Source organism: Lissotriton vulgaris, chromosome 1_1 (assembly GCF_964263255.1).
Source record: "Lissotriton vulgaris chromosome 1_1, aLisVul1.2, whole genome shotgun sequence".
Classification (NCBI taxonomy): Eukaryota; Metazoa; Chordata; class Amphibia; order Caudata; family Salamandridae; genus Lissotriton; species Lissotriton vulgaris.
Window position 1 is genome coordinate 221,326,076 of NC_141685.1, and position 20,928 is coordinate 221,347,003.

Genomic DNA, 20,928 nt, shown 5'->3' on the forward strand with positions numbered 1-20,928 from the left:
TAAATATGTTTTTTCTTCTGTGTTCTTTTTTCTTCCACTAATTTCTTATAAATGAAGATATGATGTTCATCATTTACATCTGGACCTTACAGGTATAGCTTAAGCATGCTTTGAAGTAGGGCAAATGCTTGAAGAATGTTTGGAAAAATCCACTATGTAACACTTGCGTGGACACTCACTATGTGTCCACAGGATTTCCCGGACAATTGATCTCACAATCCCTGGGGAAAGCTATGATAAAACCTAGGAGGGTATCATGCACACATAACGAGTTTATGTATTTGTATTTCTCTGACATAAGGCAGATTTAAACAACACATTACTCCTTGTGTTCAGCTTCATTCATACATGATCAAACCATTCCTTGTCATGTTTGTTTTCACCCCATGGGTTTCTACAACCGTTCCTTGCATGCACTGTCTTTCCCTCTCCTGCTCTCTATGCCTCTATGGCTCCCTACTTGCTAGACTCATGCAGAAAGATAGGTGCCCTGAGTACTTTATTGTGTTGTTCTCATTAGGACCATTTCCACTCCCTTGTTCCCTTCTTTAGCTTCTCTGTCAACCCTCGTGCTTTGAGGCAAACTTACAGCCGCATAAATAGCAATACGAAGAACTCGCATAACAAGCCTGTGGTTTCAGGTGATTTCAGGACAGGGGATATCTGCCTGGGTAACTCTAGGTCAGTGTGCATTGGTGCCCAGGTGTCTGTTAGTCTCTCTGATTGAATGTTTGGGGGTGCCTGGGGGTTAACGACTGGGTAGACTATTTTGCTATTTGTCCCATGAGCTGTGGGGAACCACATCCACAAAAAGCTTGAGAAGCCTATTGGCCTTGGTGACTGGGCAGGAAGGGACATGGCTGGTAGCAGTAGATGGGGTAAAAGGCAGAATGGGGTTTGCATGGGGCGCAGAGAGACCCAGCGACCATGCAGTGGCCCAACTGTCATTAAAGCACTCCAGCACTGAAACTTGTCCATCATTAAGGTGGCAGATGCCATCAAAGGGCATGTTCAGAAAGAATGCCTGCACATCCCTCGATAAACCAGTAGCTCTCAGCCAGGCATGGCATCTTTGTCCAACTGACCATGTGGATATGCTGTTAAGTTAATCCATTATATGCAGTTTGCAATGAATGGTGAAATTTGCTGCATCCCTACCATTGGCATAAGCCAGTATCAGAATGGCTCGGGCCTCCTCCCAGAGCCTTGACTGCACTTGCACAACCGAATGCCAAACTGTGTGGGTAAGAGGCATGTAGAGCAAGGCTGGTGGGCACGAACATCCTCTTGCCAAAGGTAATCAGCCTCTTGCATTCCCTATCCTGTGGAGTGGTATGGAACACACCAGGTTTGATTTTGGAGGCAGACAACAACCAGACTCTCTGAGGTGGGGTGCTGGGAAAGCTGGATTCCCATGAGCAATGCAGTGGCGGCAAGCAACTTTCCTATGAACATGAATCCCTCTGCAGAGCTTGGTCCATGCCTAGAGCATGCAAAAGACACACAATTGATGGACGGAATGCAGAATAAATCAAAACATTCAACCAGTGTAAAGAGATCTGGGTTAAATCTACCATGCCACCCCAGTTTAGACCTGCCATATGCAAATCGGTATTGGATCTGTGCCTCATGGGAACAGCCTAGCCCGAACTGCTAAGCCAGGTCCTCCCTGGACCAGAAACAAGCATCCTAGGACTGGGTTCAGGGTTTCAGTGCATGACATCTGTGAGGGTTTCTCAAAGGGAGAACAGTTATACAGTGTTGACTCAAGGCATAAGCCCCTCTGTTCTTCTTGACAGTCACTGAGGGCAGCATAAGGTTTAGGACATAAGCCTCCCTCTCACCACAATGACAAAGGAAGCCCCTTCCTCTGTAGTGACACTTGGAGGAAAACTCTGTCCAGGGCTTTGATGGTTCCTCATACTCATTGTCCATGGGCTCTTCTAAGGGGTTCTCCTATCCCTACAGATCGTCTCCAATCATGGAATCATCCTCTCAAAGATCTGTGCTATGTTTGGATCATGGCAGAAGGTGATCTGAAAACTATGATTAACTATGAAATTATAAAGTATGTTGCTGTGGAAAAATATCTGATGGCCTTCTGAACACGGACCCTCAAGAACCCCAACAGACCATGCTCGCAGCTGTGGCATAATTCTGGAAAGAACACTCTCCTTGAAAACACAGATCAATGTATTCTCTTCTGCCTTCCTCACTCTTTGCTTGCTCCATAGGAGCTTCAAAGGGTTCCCTGTCAGCACCAGATGAACAGTCATGCAAGTCCTAGTCACTAGCACGCTGGACTTCGGCCAGGCACTGTATGTAGGAATCACCTCGTACCTCCTGAAGAGACTAAAGACCATGCAGAATTCAGTAGACAGACACATCCTCAATCTCCTTAAGTGGACCCATATCACCCCCACCAAAAGAACCTCCACTGGCTGCCCATTTGGAAGAGATATCAATTCAAGATAGTGACCCACACATACAAGGCTCTACAAATCAAGGACCAACCAGCAAACATCAACCACTGCCTGAACTTACACCAACCGTCCAAACACCTCTGATCCACCTACCTGTCCCTTGCTCACAGCCCCTACATCTGCTGAAGCAACAAAGTCTAGAATCACCTCCCCCTTCACCTCTGGACCTCATTTTCTCTGCTTAAATTCTGGAAAGGACTCAAGACCTTGCTATTCAAGGGAACCTTCCCTAAGCAGCAGGTTTCTTGGTGCATGGATATCCTCACAGATTATTAGCTGTGCTCAATAAATCCTGTTTGATTGATTGATTGCATCCTGATATGTGATGCATGCCGCATTCTGACTGCTCAGAGGTCTCCTTTCATATGGCTACTCTTGAAACTGTTCATTGGTGTGGCTTACCTTTTCTGTAATTAACTCCATTCTGGATGTATTGGTGTACTTATAGGCTATAGCCTAAAGGTTAAGCTCTGTTTAAAAGTATAATTTAGATGGATTCAATTGTCCTCCCCACAGTTATTGATGCAAAACGGCAGTCATTGGCTTCTCCCTTCACAGAAGCATGTGGACAGTCATAAAAAATCTGAAGACTGCTAAAGGCTCCGGACCTATGTGGCTTCATTTTATAAATTCTTCTGCCAGAGTTAGAATCCCCCCTAATTTAATTATATCACACATTCTCACCTTCAGGAGTGATAGCAAGTGCACCAGCAGAAGATGTCATCATTGTGATTCCAAAAGATAGGAAGGACGTATCTTTTATGAAAATTACAAACCAATCTCGTTAATGAATTTTGATTGTAAAATGTATGCAAAAGCTCTTACCTCCCGCCTAAATACAATTATACCTATGCCGATTCACCACTCACAAATGGGTTTTGCTAAAAACAGGCTATCTAGTGACAACACTAGATTATTTTCTCATGTCATTGATGAAGCCTCCCTCACACCTTCTCCTACAGTGCAATAGCTTTGGATGCTGAGAAGGCCTTTGACAATGTTGCCTGGCCATTACTAAAAGAAGTCACAAATTCAGTCTTGACAACAATTTTATCAGGATTGTGCTGACATTATATACGCAGCCTACAGCAAGAGTCCCAACTAAAGTCTACCTTATCGGTCTATTTTGTTCTAAAAGAAGGTACAAGACAGGGATGTCCTCTGCCACCACCTCTTTTTCCATGTGCTAGTGACCTCCTATAGCAAACTATAAGAGATAATAAGGGAATGGTGGGTATTGCTTTTGGTAACCTTACAGTTAAAGTTGCACCTTATGCAGACGACATCTTAGTCTTAACTAAACATGCAGAGTCATCCACACATGTACTGTCAAAAACTATTGAAGCTTACTCCTGAGTCTCTGGCTACTCCCTAAATCGAAATACATTTGAAGTAATGGAATCTAATAAACTGGGAGAAAGAGACGTTTTCAGTGATTCAGGGTTATATTTGATGACAAGGGGCCCGATTTAGGTAAATCTGATTTACCGACTCTAGAATACCGAATTTTACCAATTCGGTATTCTAGATTCTGTAAATCAGATGTAGGTAAAAAAATCGGTAATTTTTACCGAATCTGTATGATTCAGTAATTACCGAATCGGTATTTACCGATTCGGTAATTGCCATTGATTCCTATGGGCCTTGAGGCCCATAGGAACCAATGGCAATTACCGAATGGTAAATACTGATTCGGTAAAATTGCAGAATTGACAAGGGGACAGGGTGTCACTTTGATACCCTGTTGCACCCCTGATTCAGGCTTCACATACATGCCCTTAGGGCATGTATGTGTGCCACATGGCACAGGTGTACATGCACAGATGTGCATGTACACAGGAATTCGTTATTTACCATCAAATAGTATATGATGGTAAATAACGAACTCTTAGGGGCCTGTGGCACTGTTTTCAGTGCCACCTACATCCCACATTACAGATTCTGTAAATTTACTGATTCGGTAATTTACAGAATCAGTAAATTTACCGATTCGGTAAATTTACAGAATTGGTCATTTTTAGGCCCCCTACATCAGAAACTACAAATACCGGTCGGTAGCGGCCGAAATCGGCAGTTACAGACCGGTATTTGGTGACCTACATCTGGCCCTAGATTTCTAAAATATCTAGGTATCTATTTCAATGATAACCTCCAGAAATCCCTCAGGCATAATGAATATATTACTTTGCAAAACGTAGTGAATATATGAGACAGTTTGTCTCCAAAATACCTAACATGGTAGGGGAGATTTGAGACATTTAAAATGATGATAACTTCCCTGAAGAGATACTCAATACGTCCTGGGAACGCTGGGCGGCTGTGGTTTTGCACAGCTGGGCTGAAGTCCCACGCACATTGCGGGTAATACCATTGACAAGGTCTTCTCTAATGATCCTAGGCTAAAGGTGTAGCAGCCAATCTTTTAACAAAAGATCAATCTTTTCTTTTGTTTTGTTGTTTCTCCATTTTTTCTCCCTTTCCTTTCGAGACCATTTCTGCGATTTGGTCAAATGGTGATGCTCTTTATTTTGGTTATACAGGGCCAGCCAATCTCCTTGCCTGGTCTTACAACTTTGCTGTCCTGTTTGACCTATAATTTCAGGCGTTAGTATCACCTACCGCTTGCGACAGGAAACTGGAGGAAAAAAGGAATGTTAACCTTATAAATAAGGAAGCACTCGCATTTCCTTAATAAGCTGAACCCTCTAAGCAGCTTGATGCTAATTCTGCTGCTGTGGATCTATCCCAAATCTTAACAGTAGCAATGGACTCCCTTGCGCCGGTCAAGAAGCATTATTCCGCAAGATTAAGGCCTTTGGCTCCCTGGTTCACAGAGAGCCTCAGAAAACTCAGACAGGAATGTCGTAAACAGGAGAGGCTGTGGCTTGCTCAGTTAGAACCCCCTGAGAGGGAACGACATAAGCAATGTCTGAAAGACTAGAAAGTGGCCATTATGGAAGAAAAGAGATTATACTTTTCCAGGGTTAGCTCTTCCCTGAAATCTTCTAGGGATCCCTTTAAGATCATTAATTCTCTCATTTCCCCGCAGGTATCTGATCCCTCAGAGGCTTTGCAGGAACTCTGTGAGAAAATTTCGGATTTTTTTCAAGCCAAAATTTCCGATATTTATGCTCTTTTGTAAACAGCGAACTCCAGTACTAGGTCCGGAATGCTAACCTCTATTCCTTCCGGTGAGATCCTGCCTTTGGGGAAGACACCCGGGCTCCTCACCTTTCCCCCCATGTCATTGGAGGTGACAGATAAACTCCTGGACTGTGTCAACTCAGGCTCCCCTCTAGATCCCTGTCCTCTTAAGGTGTTGAAAACCTGCCGGGAGATTGTGATCCCCGTTTAAGGCAGTTATCAAGGCTGCCATTTCGGAGGGAGTTTATCCCTTGCTGTGGAAGATAGTGGTGGTGAAACCACTATTGAAGAAACCCTCTTTAGATCCTGGTGAACTGAACATTTTTTGACCAATCTCTTTGCTTCCCATTCCTGCTAAGATTTTGGAGGCTTATCTAAATCTCCATCTTAGCACTTACCTAAAAGACCACCATCTCCTGGATGGTTCTAAACATGGTTTCAGGAGATTCCATAGTACGGAGACAGCCCTGACGACAGTCTTTAACAACATCCGGACTCAGGTTGATGCTGGCCACACCACTCTTCTGGCACTTTTGGATCTCATCGCAGCCTTTGACACTTTGTCTCCTCATAGGCTGGTGGCTCGCCTTGGAGAGATAGGTGTTGTGGTTACTGCTCTGAGTCTCCTTGCCTCATCCTTAGCGAACAAGAGCAGAGGGTGAAGCTGGGCCAGTTTTTTTGAGCCCCTAAATGTTTACAGTGTGGTGTCCCCCAGGGCTCTTCTTTGAGCTCTACACTCTTTAATATCAATGTGGCCTGCTAGCAAAAGTGGTGAGATCTTTTGGGCTGGAGTTGTGTGGTCCTATGAGGACGACACCCAAATAATGTTCTCCATAATGCATACTGTAAAATATTCTGCCTTCAATTTTAGGAGCTGTATGGAGGCAGTTTCCCTTTGGAGGGTGGAAAACTTTCTGAAGCTGAATGGAGAGAAGATTGAGCTCTTGATTTTTGGGAGCAACCGGGAAATGTGGTCTAGTGACTGTCGGGCAGCTTTGCTGGGAGTCTTCCCCTGTCCAGTTTCTCATGGGATGAACCTAGAGGTGATTGTAGACAATGCCCTCTCCCTGGATCTTCAGGTAAACAGGACCGCCTCCACCTGTTTCGGCCTCATCAGGATTCTCATAAAGATTCCCCATTACCTTTCTTTTGAAGCACGCAAATAGTCCGTCATGGCCTTAGTAACGTCCAGCTTGGACTATTGTAATGCCCTTTATCTGGGCATTAATAAAGGTCTTATTCACCGGTTACAGATGGTGCAGAATGCCGCGGCCAGACTGGTATTGAATCTTCCTAGACATCATTCAGTTACTGCCTCTTTCAAGCTTCTGCACTGGCTCCCGATGGACCGTAGGATCATGGTCCAGATCTTATGTCTGACTCATGAATACTTTTATAACTCTGGCTCTGAGGGCATCAAGTCGATTGTCCAGCATTATGCTCCCATCAGATCCCTTCGGTCTTCAGACAAAAATGTGCTCACTGTTCCCAGATATAAGAAGGTTAAATGGGGTGGCAAAGCTTTCTCCACTGCTGCGCCCAAACTGTGGAATCCCCTTCTAGTATAAATTTCTAGTCTGGTCTCTCTTCCACTATTTCGCAAGGCCTTAAAGACTGACTTTTTCGTGATTCTTCAGTTTGAGCATGTTCTTCCTCTCTCCGTCTCCTGATGCTTGCAAACAATTTCCTCTGGAACAATAAAAAACTGAGAATCTCACTGAAGAAACGAGGGGGGCATATTTACAAGCCCCTAGCGCCACCTGAGCATCATCATTTTTGACATACTGGTGGAGTTGCGCCATTCCGCATATTTACATATTCCCCATATTTTAAATATGCCCCTTTCCACTGCAGTCCTCTGCAGCAGAGGGGCGAGTGAGCATTTTACTGCAACATCCCTTGATTTTTGATGATGCCCCAGATTTACAAGGCTGGGGCAGCTCCAAAAACTAAGGCCAGGTAATACCTGTTCTATGTGTGTTGCAGAATGTAGCACACATAGAAAGAGCAAATTGTCAAACCCCACTGACCTTTACTAATTTACAACATTTCTACCATCTTTATAATTCGGAATTTTACTATTTCCCTAAGCTAATATTGATTTTAGCGATATCTAAAGCTACTTTCTCACTCTCTACTATCCTGGATTTATATTTAACTAGCAGCCTGCCCCGATGTTGTCCGGGGCAGAAGGGGGCTGGGGGCAGCACCGCTGCAGGAGACGCGCAGCAGAGCGGCCAGCAGCGGGAGCAGCAGGGCGTACTTACCAGCATCACGTGCGCAGGGTGTTGTTTCCTTGCCCCCGTTTCCTTGCTCCTGGCCGCTTCTTCCCACGCTCCTGTCCGGACTCCGGAGGCTGTCGGTTTGGCGCTCCTGTCCGCTTCTGCCCACACTCCTGTCCACTCTTGGCATGTCCGACTCCGGAGTCCATCGGTTCGGCGCTCCTGTCCTGCCCGCTTCTGGCCACGCTTCTGCCCAAGCTCCAAAGGTAATCAGCCTCTTGCATTCCCTATCCTGTGGAGTGGTATGGAACACACCAGGTTTGATTTTGGAGGCAGACAACAACCAGACTCTCTGAGGTGGGGTGCTGGGAAAGCTGGATTCCCATGAGCAAGGCAGTGGCGGCAAGCAACTTTCCTATGAACATGAATCCCTCTGCAGAGCTTGGTCCATGCCTAGAGCATGCAAAAGACACACAATTGATGGACGGAATGCAGAATAAATCAAAACATTCAACCAGTGTAAAGAGATCTGGGTTAAATCTACCATGCCACCCCAGTTTAGACCTGCCATATGCAAATCGGTATTGGACCTGTGCCTCATGGGAACAGCCTAGCCCGAACTGCCAAGCCAGGTCCTCCCTGGACCAGAAACAAGCATCCTAGGACTGGGTTCAGGGTTTCAGTGCATGACATCTGTGAGGGTTTCTCAAAGGGAGAACAGTTATACAGTGTTGACTCAAGGCAGAAGCCCCTCTGTTCTTCTTGACTGTCACTGAGGGCAGCATAAGGTTTAGGACATAAGCCTCCCTCTCACCACAATGACAAAGGAAGCCCCTTCCTCGGTAGTGACACTTGGAGGAAAACTCTGTCCAGGGCTCTGATGGTTCCTCATACTCATTGTCCATGGGCTCTTCTAAGGGGTTCTCATATCCCTACAGATCGTCTCCAATCATGGAATCATCCTCTCAAAGATCTGTGCTATGTTTGGATCATGGCAGAAGGTGATCTGAAAACTATGATTAACTATGAAATTATAAAGTATGTTGCTGTGGAAAGATATCTGATGGCCTTCTGAACAAGGACCCTCAAGAACCCCAACAGACCATGCTCGCAGCTGTGACATCATTCTGGAAAGAACGCTCTCCTTGAAAACACAGATCAATGTATTCTCTTCTGCCTTCCTCACTCTTTGCTTGCTCCATAGGAGCTTCAAAGGGTTCCCTGTCAGCACCAGATGAACAGTCATGCAAGTTCTAGTCACTAGCAAGCTGGACTACGGCCACGCACTGTATGTAGGAATCACCTCGTACCTCCTGAAGAGACTAAAAACCATACAGAATTCAGTAGACAGACACATCCTCAACCTCCTTAAGTGGACCCACATCACCCCCACCAAAAGAACCTCCACTGGCTGCCCATTTGGAAGAGATATCAATTCAAGATAGTGACCCACACATACAAGGCTCTACAAATCAAGGACCAACCAGCAAACATCAACCACTGCCTGAACTTACACCAACCGTCCAAACACCTCTGATCCACCTCCCTGTCCCTTGCTCACAGCCCCTACATCTGCTGAAGCAACAAAGTCTAGAATCACCTCCCCCTTCACCTCTGGACCTCATTCTCTCTGCTGAAATTCTGGAAAGGACTCAAGACCTTGCTATTCAATGGAACCTTCCCTAAGCAGCAGGTTTCTTGGTGCATGGACATCCTCACAGATTATTAGCCGTGCTCTATAAATCCTGTTTGATTGATTGATTGCATCCTGATATGTGATGCATGCCGCATTCCGACTGCGCAGAGGTCTCCTTTCATATGGCTACTCTTGAAACTGTTCATTGGTGGGGCTTACCTTTTCTGTAATTAACTCTGTTAGAAACAGGATCCCTGGCTGGCCAGGGCTCACGCCAAAGTCAGTCAGAGACCACCACTCCTAAGACAGGGCAAGGGAGTTACACGCCAAGATAACCCCTGCTGACCCTCTAGGTAACGTGGCGCGAGCAGCAAGGCTAAACTTGGAGGCGGTATGAGTTAAGTATTTGCGCACGCACCCCAGTAACAACACCCAAGGCCCACCACAAAGAAAACTCCACACAAGGTTATATAAAAATAGCCTTTGTATTATAGTAAAAACACATTAGATAGCACACAAACTTTACAATGTGCCAGATGCACGGGCAGAATTTACAAGGGATTATGTACAGGACAGGGCCATGTGGACCACTGTCAGGGGTAGGCACTTGTTAGAAATAATACTTGTAGGTATACACTTAGCACATAAACATATAATGACTAGCACCAAAATAGTACATGTAGCACACAACCAGTAATCACTGGTAAAGAGTAAATATCTCCTACGCAACCCTAAACACTGTAGGAAAATCACGCAGGGAACTAGGACTTCATCATCAGGACAAAAGGAAGGAATACCATCACCTAAGCAGGTCACTTTTAGCAAAGGGAAGGAAACCTAAACAATCACCTAAGCAGGTCACATTTAGCAAAGGAGATAAACATAAAATAACTAAGCAGGTCACTTTTAGCAAAGGTAATGGGACATCTGATGGAGCAAGGATTCGCACGTAACGCGACTTGCTCTCTTCATGAACCTCGACTTAAATCATAACTGTACTAACTCCGATTGTTTGTCATTTATTTGTATTTCCCCAACACACGGGTGTCCCTAGGAGGCTTGCCTATGTGTTTTTTCATCGTAATCAAGCTTGCACATTAATAAAATGGCCGCTTTGCAGAAATCCAGTCTGCGCATGCGTCGGTCATACCCATGTGATGTGACGCACTCGCAATCTGGAGGGAAAAGTTCGCACATGCGCAGTGATGTTAAAATGGCCGCTTGTCACTAATCATGCTTCATGCTATCTTAAGCTGCTTTTGTCTATGCATCTTTTCTGCACTAACTCTTAATGCTATAAGTATTATAAAATAAGGGATTAAGAGTAGTTGGTCATGGTATACAGTGTATTCATTTTATTCTGTGTTATTAATTTGTTTTCGCTTACTTTTCATGTACCGCATAAATGAGGGCCTTGAATTGGGAATGGAATCCATTTTGCAGCTGACGTATCCCTCATCATGTGACCAAAAATCTGGGACGTGCAGCAATGGAACCTGACCAGATTGGCCATTGAAAAGGGGACTGTCCTTTCCAGGCGCACCTTTGCCCTTGAAGATGTGCTATTTCTATTCTGAAATGCGCAACAACGTTGCAAACCTTTTCTTCACTATTGTACTTTCCCACACGTATGCCTGGGAACCCAGATGTTAGGGGGAGGGTAATGTCACGTGAACTTACGTAATAGAAATATAGGTGGTGACAATTGTCTTAAACCACCTCCCTTGACCAATCAGAAGATGGGACTTTGTCATTTTGCAACATTTATGGTTGGTCTTGGGAATCTAAACCTGTATAAATAGCCTAGCTTAGCTTAGAGAAATTGTCCGACTTGTCCGAGTAGCAGACCTGTCACTGACCCTACGAACTCTATAGGTGCCTGATACAGAGTGCTGCGGAGCATTCTGCCTGAAACTTTCCACAAACTCCAAGGGGTGGAAATTAGTCCTAAGTGCTAAGCGAAGCACTTTGCTGGGAGATTCGAAGACCCAACCGGGGTTATTGGCGGATTCCGTGCAGAAGAGGGGGTAACGCTGGCGTTGCATCCGATGCTGTGAGGGGTTGGTCGAGCCTTGGTGAACCCAGTCCAGACCCAGACCTGAGGGGTATCCTGTCCTGACTGTCCATGAGCTGTACCTGCTCACCTTCTGGTATTCCCTGAATCCTTGAGGGTCCATGTCCCGTTCTTTCCCAACTGACCCGTGGCCAGGGTTAGTCCTCATTCTCACCTAGGTAACTATTGACATAGGTGTCTGTCTATACTATTACCCGCAACTTTTCCTTCTCTGATTAAAGCAATCTTGCCTGTGATATTCTCCATATCTCTTTTGAATGTAATTTCATGCAATTGATTAGTAGTAAATGTTCCACTTTTACCCTTCCTATAGGACATTGTTAAACCCGACTGTTTATCTAGCTTGTTCCACTTATTCCCTTTCCCTTAGTATGGTTGCCGTGAAGTTAGTAAGATAGCATAAGGTTTAGGAAATAGTATAAAATTATTAGGTCACACATTAGGTTTTTCCTCACGTCCTTGCCCTAGATTGAACTGTATTAAATAAGTGTTCCTTATGATTCATGCCCTATAGTGTTCCCTTTTACTCTATGATACTCACTCTCCTCCAAAGTTCTATTCTGGTTCTAATACTTATCATTGATGTATTACTGTGCATTTGCCTGCTTGTAATGGCATTTTCGTCCTAAAACCCATACTATATAAAAACCCTTAAAACCAACAAGGTGTCTGTGGTCATTATACATTAAAGTAATATTAAAGGTATCAAATGTGTAAAGTAGAATCTTCTCTCTTTTAGGAAAACCCTTATCACCTATCCACTGCTAGCTCCTGATCTGTCAGGAGTAATGTGCCTGTGGTAAGTCAGGTACATGAATAGTATGTGGTGTAAGAGTCACCCAACCGATTACTCATAGGAGCGTGCGTGAAATCGCCTGGTTCACCCCAGTAAAACGTGAACATTGGAAACAATCACGCCAGGGCCCAGTGCGTGGAAAAGTTTGGTGAGCCGGGTGACCCGCGCGCTCTATCAGTAATTTCTGGTAGCAGAGGATGGTTAGGACTAGTAAGATAGGTAGATAAGATAGTTAGAAAATAAACCGTGAAAAATAAATGTGCTGCTAAAATTGTTTTTTATATTGATTGTGTTACTTAAAATGCAAAAGAAATCGATTTCAAAATTGTTTTAAATGACTTTATATATGTATTGCTGCTAAATATTATATGTTTTGTTAACCAATTGTGTGTGATTGTTGAGTGTTGTCTGGAATCCCCGGGGAATTGTATAACGGATGGTGAGTAGAATCCATCGCGTTCTGAGGTCATTTGTAGGGAGGAAAGGTTAGTGCATGGTTCAAGTGGAACTGGAAGCGCTAACTAGGTCTTTTTCGGAAAACTGTATGAATAACAGTGACGGGACTGCTGATAGAAACCTTGGTCTGATATCACCTAGTAAGGGTCACACTAAGGGAGTAATAGAGTCATCGAAGCTTGTATGATAGCAAAGGGAAACGCTGACGAACCCCAGGCTTAGTATATATCCCGGAAAGAAGTGGATGAGACTGGGTAATAGCAGGTTTTCTAATGCTTGCGTGAGGGTAGGCAAGAGAAGTCTATCCGAAGTGTATGAAAAGTAGACAGAAGTGGTTTACTTGCAGTAAAAGAAGAACTTTCTATCTCTTTAGAACACTCCTACACAATGGCGAATGTTACACGTTGTTGACTAAAATTTACGTTAGCACCTTAGAGAAAATACAAAGTTTCCGTTACCTTGTAAAGGAGGGAGACAGTCGAAGGGCTGCTCTGACGTCACTCCGTGCCGCGCTGGGATTGGTTAAACCAGCGGGTGTGTAGTGAAGCCGAAATTGTAAGGGAGGGGTGAGTGCCTGAGCGTGAGAACGCGTCTCGCGAAAAGGCCGCACACCCATTGGTCGAGAACCTTTGCAACCTCTGCACTGATTGGTTGTTGAAAAATTGGAGTCGCGCTAGCATTGGAAGCACAAAACGAAGTAAACATTTTCCGCACCGAGCTTATAGGTTGTCACGAGCGGTGTATGTGGTACCCTGATTTTCTGCCTGATCCACGAAATCTAGGGTGTCATAAAGAGTTGATGAGCAGAGGCAGACCTCACAACATGTACGGAGGAAAGAGAAAAATGTCATTTGCCAGCAAAATAAAGAATTTCTTCAAAACTGACAAACCCGTACGAACTAGGGAGGGCGTGATCATTCCTCCGCCAGATACTCCAGCCTCTTTCATGATGTTGGAGAAAGGGTATCATACCTGTGTATGGTTAGAGAACTGGGTAAAGTACACTGCGGAGGATGGAGTTTTAGCCTTTCCCATTGATGGTACTTTTAACGGGAGAATCCTATTTAACCTGAGGACCCGAATGAATGAATTACATCCCAGACCTAGATTAACTCAGTACGAAGCTTTAGAGGAATGGGAAATTGAGGCTCTAGAGCGAGACAGACCCCGAATGGACAAGGGAGTGACCCGATGGTATCCAAAAATGGTAAAAGAAACCAAGGAGCAGAAATTGAAACAGTGGAGACAAAATATGATGGTAGAAGGGTTATTCCCCATGTTCGGAGCTAATGAAATGGCGGGAGGGAAGAAATGTACTGAGAAAACCCGGCACATGATGCCCCTGGGTGAATCGGAAGATGAATTTTTAGAGGACTTATTTATGAAAGGTCCCCCGCCTTATAATGAAGAAGCCAGATCCCAGAGCTCAACTACTCCATTGAGACCTTCAGGAAGAAGAAGTGCTAGTGAAGCCGATTCCACAGGGATAGAACAGAGAAGAGCGGGAGGAGAGGGATTTAGTAGACCCGACCCCGTGGTCCCGAATTACAACCCTTTTGGTGAAGGACTAGTTTTGTCCACTCCATCAGCTCCGAATCTATATCCTTCTCTAGTACCCCAAATGATACAGGATCCCCCCATGAATCGGGTATTACACGAGCAGGAAAGGGACGCCCTGAGAGGACAGCGGAATGATCTCATACATGCCATAGCTCAGATTAATCCAAATCCTGAAGCCCTGACAATTCCAGTAACTATTGGTCCAGTTTTTCCTCTATATGGGGACAGAATGAACACTCCTAAAACTCCAGTCATAACCCCGATGATGCCCCCGCCCAGAAGGGAACCACTCATTATTGATGACCAAGCGAGTGAATGTGAGTCCATGGCTTCCTTGATGGATCTGCCTAACAGGGAGCAGGGACCTAGTATGTCTCAAATGAGAACTCAGACTAGGAACAAAGACGTACTAATAGAGTCCTCATCAGGAACTCAATGTGCGACAGTGGTAACTCCCGAGGAAATAGAAAGATGGACCCGAGAATTAGAAAAGGGAACCCCTCATCCGAAACCACTAGATATTTATAAACTAAGAATAGAGCTAGAGGAACTGAGCGCAGGGAATGTGGGTTTAGAACGATTGAATGTCCGGGAGGAAGATGAGTTGTTGTTCATGTGCAAACACCTTACCCGGAACGCAAAAACATACAATGAAAAATTAGTGGACACGGCAGTTTGTATGGGAATAGATATCAGCAGATCCAAGGTACTACAGAAATCCTACAGGGTAGAATTTTCAGACAAAGATCTAGAAAACCTGAATACCGCAGGGAAGAAGACGCAGATTAAAGAACTGATAAACTTAGCACAGAAATGGGGAGATCTAGACAAGTGGAAAGCCAGGTGGGCAAAGAAAAAGGAGGATATCAAGGAGAGACCACGGACTGCTGAGTACGTCCTACAAGAAGCTGACAAACCAGAAAAATTATGTCCCATGAGAGAAGTCCCAGGGGGAAAATATGTCCATGTCCCTTGGTCCAGACAAGATATAGTGTCATTTACAAATGACTTTCCAAAATTACGGGAGAAACCAGTCGATTGGTACCGACAGGTCGAATGTTTCATAAAAGTTCAGAAATGTCTTCTGAAAGACCTGGATGGTTTTTTCGACATTGTGGTCCCTGTAGATTTGTGGACCGACTGCAAAATTGAAATTGATTGGCCTAGCGAAGAATATGCGAGAGACGAGATAACAGGAGCTCCCGCACCTGAAGTGATGAGGAAGTATGAGCAAGTCATACAGTACCTCAAGAAGAAGGTGCCCGCAAAGGAAACTGATTGGACCCGCATAGATAGAACTACCCAAGAGCGTGATGAATCAGTCCACTCCTATTATGAAAGGTTACTGCAGGTCTTCAAAACTTACAGTGGAATCGATAATGTGGACCTGAAGGATATGACACATTTCTGTTATCGATTCGTGTTAGGATTGAGACCTGAAATATCCCAGTGGATTAGGGATAACAAAATCAGTTGGCAAGGGAAACCCATTGATGATGTTCTCAAATATGCCAAATACTGCGAAGATGAGATCGAGAACAAAAAGAAAGCCCTAAAGGAGAAAGTTATGTGGGCTCAGGTGAAATTAGCTGAACAACAAGAAAAACAGTTAAGTAAAATGACTAACAGTAATAATGCTCCAAATCCGAATGCTGGGGGTGGAGGCAGGCCCCGGGTAAAAATGAGTAGGGAAGAGGCTATGGAAAAATTCCCCTGTCACGGATGTGGTAACATGGGACATTGGAGAGATAAATGTCCGCACTTGCAGGCTGGTAATGTCCCCGTAAATGGTTTAAATCCACAGGTGCAGAAAGAGGGGATCCGAAAGACCCAACAGCAGGTAAATCAACCCCCGGTGCCACGCGCACCTAGACAGAATTATAGGAATCAGGGTCAACAGAATGAAAGGGTCGAAGTGTGGGAAGGAGAGAATGAAAGAAATGCACCCATTCCACAGTACCTGTTAAATGATACTTTTTTCTGTGATGATCAATACTGACGGGGCCTGAGAGGGGAGGACAAGGAGTGCGTGCTTGGCGCCTCCTTACCGGTAGACCAGACTGGTACATACATTGAAGGAAAGGTTGAAGGGACAGATGTCACCTTTCTGTTGGACACTGGTGCTACCCGTTCCACTGTAAGAACAGCGGATGTTCCTAACCTACCCCTCTCGGGAGAAGCTATCCAAGTAGTGGGAGTTTCAAATCAGATAATCAGTACTCCGGTAACAGAACCTATGGAGATTTCCATAGGAAATTTCAAGGAAATGCACAGATTTGTGGTCTGTGATTCCAGTCCTGTAAACCTATTAGGACGAGATTTGTTGTGCAAAATGCGTTGCACCATCTTTTGCTCACCAAATGGTGTTGAAATCCAGACCCCAGATGAAGATGGCCTATACAAATTGATGTTACTAAGGCCCGACACAGACATTAAGCCCATGTCCATTGAAAGTCTACCTGAAGAACTGCAATCAAGCGTAATACCTGAAGTTTGGGATTTTACTGGGAAAGATGTAGGCTTAATGGCAAATGTAGACCCAGTTAAAATAACTATAAAAGCAAATGCTGTATACCCAAATACCAAACAGTATAAGATGAGTGCAGAAGTGAAAGAAGGAGTCGCAAAGGAAGTAAACAGATTGCTCAAAGCCAACATCATTCAGGAAGTGATGAGCAGTCCCTGTAATTCACCCATACTTGGAATTAAGAAGCCTAGCGGAAAATATAGGGTAGTGCAGGACCTGCGCAAGGTAAACCAAATTGTAGTACCTTGCTGTCCCATAGTGCCTAACCCTGCAGTAATACTGTATCAAATTCCTTGGGATGCGGAATGGTTCACTGTCATAGACCTATGCCATGCATTCTTTTCCATCCCATTACATCCAGAAAGCAAATTCCTTTTCAGTTTTGAATTCAACAGCCAGGTCTATGTCTGGAATCGTGTCCCCCAGGGGTACACCGAAAGTCCATCGATTTTCAACCAGATTCTAAAGAAATGCCTTGAATCCTTAGTACTGCCTAAAGAGTCTGTCCTGGTACAGTACATAGATGACCTACTGGTGGCATCTAGAAGTCAAGACGACTGTGTCACTGATACCATTGCCTTGCTGAATCACCTAGGAAAAGGAGGACATAAGGTCTCACCAGACAAATTACAGTTCTGCAAAACATCAGTAAAATATCTGGGGCACCAGATAGAGAAAGGGATCAGGAAAGTCACTACAGAAAGAATTAAAATAATTCGAGAAATGTCACTACCAGTAACCCAGAAAGAAGTAAGAATGTTCCTAGGAGTTGTTGGGTACTGCAGACAATGGATCGTGGGTTTCGCGGCTATAGCTAAACCCTTGATTAACATGACAAAGAAAGGAGCGGAAGACCCAGTCTGTTGGAATGATGAATGCATGACTGCTTGGGTAACATTGCGAAATTGTCTGTGCACAGCTCCAGCCTTAGGAATGCCTGACTATTCTAAGAACTTTGAACTGTTCTGTGACACGAGAGACAATTGTGCGCTCTCGGTCCTAACCCAGGAACATGGTCTGATTAGACGTCCCGTGGCCTACTTTTCAGCCGCCCTAGATCCAGTGGCTGCTGGATTACCTGGGTGCCTGAAAGCAGTAGCCGCTACCTGTACAAGCCTAGAGCAGAGTGAGAACATTGTGATGGGACATCCTGTAACTGTATTTGTCCCACATTCAGTTGTGATCTTACTTACCCGAACCAAGACACAGTATCTCACCCCTAGTCGGCTGACTAAGTATGAGAGGATTCTCATTGGTGCAGAAAATGTAATAATTTCCCGTTGTAATATTCTAAACCCTGCCACTCTATTGCCCCTTCCCATTGATGTAGAGGCAGGAGGTGAAATTGACCATAACTGCATAGACTTGACTGAATTTAGCACAAAACCCCGTCCGGATATTAGAGAAGTGGCCTTGGTGGATGAAGACCTCAAAATGTTTGTGGATGGTTCATGCTTGAGACATGAGAATGGAGGTTTGAGTGCTGCCTATGCTGTAGTCACTTTGGAAAGAACGCTGGAAGCTTCCTATCTTTGGGAAGTTAAATCTGCTCAAGTAGCGGAGCTCATTGCCCTGACAAGAGCTTGTAAAATTGGGAAAAACAAACGGGTAACCGTTTATAATGACAGTCAGTACTGTTATGGGGTCGTTCATGACTTCGGCCAGCTTTGGTTGCAAAGAGAATTCATGACTTCCTCAGGTTCTCCTATCCGCAATGGAAAACCAGTACAAAACTTACTAGAAGCCATCCAATTGCCCAAAGAATTGGCTGTGGTCAAGTGTGCGGCTCACCGATCTGGAAATGATGAGGTGACAGCCGGAAACCGATATGCTGACCAAATTGCCCAGTACTGCGCCCGACACAAAATGTCCCTCCTAATTAAATTATGGGGAGGTGAAAGCAGCTGCCAACTGATGTTGTTTGAAAGATTGGGAACATGGGATGAATTAAGAGAACTACAACAGACAACAGACAGGGAAGAAAGGAACAGGTGGAGGCAGGAGGAATGTCGACCAAGGGAAGGAGATGGTGTTGTGGTCCACAAGACTGGTATGCCTGTACTACCTGAACGACTGGTTACCGCAATGGCACGGATAATACATGAACCAACACATATTGGGAGGGATGCCATGTGCCGTATGTTTGAAAAGGTGTTCTACAGTTCAAAATTCAGGAGCACAGCAGACAAACTTTGTCAGAGGTGTTTAGTGTGTCAGCAGTTCAATGCAGGAAAGAAGACAGTAGTGGAACAAAGTACCATTGGGAGAGCAGAAGGTCCCTTCATTAGGATGCAGGCAGACTTCATAAAACTACCCCTGTGCAAAGGATATCAATATGTCCTGGTCATAGTTTGTTTGTTTTCCCGGTGGGTGGAGGCTTATCCTACAAAGAAGAATGATGCCCTGACTGTAGCTAAATTATTACTTAGGGAACTGATACCACGCTTTGGAATTCCTGAGACAATTGAAACAGACCAAGGTGGACATTTTTCAAACGAAGTCCTAAAAGAACTCTGCAAAGCATTCAAAATGGAGCAAAGGCTGCACTGTGCCTATCATCCAGAGGCTTCTGGAATAGTCGAGCAGATAAACGGCACTCTCAAGTCCAGGCTGGCAAAACTGTGTGACTCCACAAAAATTAACTGGATAGAAGCTTTGCCCATGGTGCTGATGAGCTTGAGAAGTATTCCTAACAGAAAGACAGGCTTGAGCCCCCATGAAGTGCTGATGGGAAGAATGATGCGACAAGCATGGGTACCTGGACACAAACTGCTAAGTATTTCTGATGATATGGTGCTAGAATACTGCAGGCAGTTGGGTGACCAAGTGCGTTCTATCTCTCACCAGATTGGAGAGACTGCTGTCGAATGGCCTACCACCCCAGCACACAAGCTGAAACCAGGTGATTGGGTGGTGTTGAAGAAACATACCCGGAAGAGTTGCCTTGGACCGAAGTGGGGCAGGCCTCGACAAGTGATCCTTGTCACCACAACTGCTGTGAAGTGTGCTGGTGTACCAAAGTGGATCCATGCAAGTCACACGAAGAAGGTGACTGGAGAAAACGCGACTGAAGCCGAAGGTGGTCCAGCTGAGGAGACTCCAGAAGAGGGTCCGGATCCCGCTGACATCGAACTACCAGGCACAAGTCAAGAAGTTGAATGGTTTCCTGCTGATGACCAGGTTCTTGATCCAATAAGAACCAGAAAATACTCTTACCTAGGTAGTGAGTGGGACAGTGCAGGTGAGTCAGAACAAGAAGGAGAAGGTCAGATCATCAAAGCCATCATAACATCTGATCAGGGAATAGGCCAAGTAGGGACAGAACAAGTCATCGACACTCCTCCTCCTGAGCCAGAGGAGACTGGAAAGGGACAGATAGTAGTCAAAGCAGAAGTTCATGCGGAAGAAAATCAAGAGATCGAAGAGCATGAACCAGGCCAGTTAGTAATAGATGAACGTGTTCAGGAAGAAGAGTCCAGTGAATCACTGACAAACGAAGATCAAAAACAGTCTACCCCTGAACTAGGTCAGATTAAGGACCAGGCAGAAGAAATAGACAAAAGACCTGGAACTAGTCAGACAGGTAGGGAAAAGGACACTGCTGAAGCAATTGTGCGACAAAGAAGAAAAAGCAAAAGGGTTCTCGAGGAAGAGCAAGTTTCCTCGACTACAAACAGGATCGAAAAGAAGGATGAACCCCGATATGTAAAAAGACTAAGAATAAGAATAAAAACAGTCGAAGAAAAACTAAAGGACCAACAACGGGCTGAAAGTGAAAGAAAAGAAGCCCGAGGAAAGTCCATCCGAAAGGGCGGCAGAGTAAAGAAACAGAATAAACTGTATCGGAGCCCTGAGTGGACCTATCTGGTGTTGGAAGAAATTGATGAGCCCGAAGCTTGTGGCAAAAGCGACGAAGGGTCCATTGCTGGTCGGAGTTCTGACGAAGACCCTCCTTGAGGTGAAGCGAAGTAAAACCTCTGCTGAAAAGAAACGAAGAGGGGTTGGAAAACGCCACCTGTAAGATAAAATG

At 44.9% G+C, this 20,928-nt stretch overlaps 1 long non-coding RNA gene across 1 annotated transcript in view; it reads right to left on the reverse strand.

Annotated features, from left to right (window-relative positions):
• LOC147740935 (uncharacterized) overlaps positions 1-20,928 on the reverse strand; it is a 123,521-nt gene that overhangs the window by 34,533 nt on the left and 68,060 nt on the right. The window lies entirely within an intron of this gene.